Below are 2,966 nucleotides of genomic sequence, written 5' to 3' on the forward strand. Positions count from 1 at the left end.
CTGCTGGGAGTCCCAGCAGCTTCTACTGAAGCCAGTCACCAACTCCGGGGACTTCCGGGCGGCAGTATACGCCGTGAAGTTGTTTGCAGCCTGCCAGTAAACCCAAAGCAGAAGAAAACGAAGTGACGTCAGCGGCTCATTTGCGTAATCTTCCCTCAGGGAAAAGTACTCCGGTGTGAACGCGATTGGTACTTAGTGCCCCGGGGTAATAAGTGCCGGGGCACTAAGTGCTGGCACTAAGTACTGCAAAGTACGCGGTGTGAACGCGGCTATTGAAGCTGTTGTTAATTAAGTACTTTCTCTGTGGCCCGTGAACCCAGTGTGTAACGTGAAGGCCCTGACACACCAAGCAGTCACCAGAGGACTCGCCGACGCCGGCTGTTGCGTCGCCGTGTTCTCCTGCGTCTTGGCCATGTGTCGCACGTGAACACACCGCAAAGACTTCAGTGCGTGAGTGGCAATAACTCTCCTTACCAGCAGGCGGCGGTAGTGTGGCCACTCACGCACTGAAGTCTTTGCGGTGTGTTCACGTGCGACACATGGCCAAGACGCAGGAGAANGAACTAGCATCACAGAGCAGCACACTGAGTTTAGATGGATGTTTCCTTCTGCACTTTGTTTCTTGAGACAACAGGGCATGTTTGGTTTTTTTCTTTGAGGGAAATAGTTTTTTTGAAGCTGTTGTTGGCCTGGCCATAAGAAAGTCTGGAAAAGCTGCAGATAGAGCCATAAGAAATGAATGCAACTGATTATTGAATGTTTAATGTTGTTCTTATAGGCAATAATTTAAGCTTTGTTAGTTCCAGGTTTAATATGTGCAATAAGTTCATTTCAATAAGTTCTGCAATAAACATTGAACCAGTCTGGCCCTCGACTAGTACCCATTTTTTTAATTTGGCCCACTGTGTATTTGAGTTTGACACCCCTGCTCTACATCATCATCAAATGGTTCTCTCTCCTCCAGAATCATTTGCAAGGCCCTCTGAGCAGAGAATCTTTTGGCCATCTTGATCAGTTGTGATAAGGACGCAAACTGGCAAAGCTTTATTTATTGCGTCTCGCCCCAAATTTGCAGCTGGGATAGAGTGTGAAAAAAATTAAGATTGGTTCCCGCAAAACATAATATGGGAATGTGAGAGCAGACAGGTGTTGATGCTTGACTTTATCAACAATGTTGCAACCTTGTGCGGGAATGGCAGGGGCAGAAACACACACACACACACGCGCGCACACACCCACGCACGCACGCACGCACGCACGCACGCACGCACGCACACACACACACACACACACACACACACACACACACAAACACAGAAGGCCCAGACAGGTGATATATGTTCTTCACAGAAAATGAGCAAAGGCCATTGAGTGTGGGTTTGAAAAAATAATTCATCATATCATATTTCTTTAGCTAAATAATGAAAACAGGTCCCACAGACCCGAATACCATACAAGGGTTAAACAATGACTGGTGAACCAAAGAAGGAATGTTTGCCCTGATATCGGCAGTTATTACAAATATTTGACCTTTCAACATATTTTGAAAAGTAAAAGGTTACAAGCTCAACAGATACTGTCAGTAAGAACATGAGTTAAAGACATACAGTCATGATTACACATTTGGAAAGTGTGGATAGCTAATATCTAAAAGAAATGTGGTTTTATGCTCGACAAAGCCTAACAATACAGTACCCGGTGAGTAGTTATTTTATTTTATGAACATAGTCAAAGTGCACTTCTGACCAGAATACGGCTCACCTCACATCTGTTGGATAAATGTCACTGCAATGAGGCTTGGAAACGTTGGTAACAGTTTACTTTCATTGGTCATGCTACAGTTGTGGTGATCAGGCTTGAAAGGTTGAAAAGGATTGGCGCGCAATTTCTCCAGATTGTCTTTGATTTGTCCGATACCAGATCTCATGAACAAACTGCTGGAGGCAAAAAGATTCCTCCACTTGATCATGTGCTGGTCCCATTTAAAAAGAAAAAAACTTCCCATGACTGTTGGAACTCGTAAAAAATGAATGGTTAGCATATCTGAGGCAGTGTAAATGTTGTATTTACCCTTTGAGTTTTTAAACTTCTTTCTAATGTAGATGTCAATATGCTCTTCATCCTGTAATATAACGTTTCTTTTTAAATGCGTTTCTTTTTCAGCTGCCATTCCCCCTCAAAGCTGCCTTCCTGTTGTCACAGTACGCTCTCTACTGGAGTCAATCTGAAACAGCAAGTTGGCAACAAGGACTGAACGGTAACTCACTTTCTGCATGCACAATATTTGACATAGTGTCGTTCAAACGCTTGATCAAATGTAATACAAATAGCATCTGCGCAAAAGAAAAATGGAAGGAATGTCATGTAAAATTACCCCAAATGAAAATCTACGTATAATTCTGTATACATGAATTACAGGAATGGATTGTAGGGACAACATATATGAGTACTGGAAAATACTGGAAAAATAAGATACCCAACTGGAAGGAAAAACCTAAAGTGAATTTAGCAAAACTGGAATAACAAAGTGTGTTTGTTAGTTTTGAAAGTATGAGTAGGGGATGCAATATTATGAGATTACAACTGTTTTAATTAATTAATTATTCTTTACATTTTGTGTATGTATTTTTTTAAATGTTATTTATATTTTTTTGTTTGAAAGTAATGACATTTTGAAACATGTTGAAAGGCTTAATGTTAGATATTTAAAACCCTCAGTCAAGCAGTGAACATACAATTATACAAAATTGCATTACGCAAATGTAAGGCAACAGTATTCAAATGAAAAGGTAAAATTATATTTTTATAGAGATTAATATTTCTGTAGTACAACAGAACTCTGTCTTCCGGGCCATTTTCGTTCCTACCCTCACCTATGGTCGTGAAGGATGGGTCATGACCGAAAGAACGAGATCGCGGATACAAGCGGCCGAGATGGGTTTTCTCCTTAGGGTGGCTGGCGTCTC

This window comes from Notothenia coriiceps, unplaced genomic scaffold, assembly GCF_000735185.1.
Source record: "Notothenia coriiceps isolate Sejong01 unplaced genomic scaffold, NC01 NC01_scaffold00037244, whole genome shotgun sequence".
NCBI classification, from domain to species: Eukaryota; Metazoa; Chordata; class Actinopteri; order Perciformes; family Nototheniidae; genus Notothenia; species Notothenia coriiceps.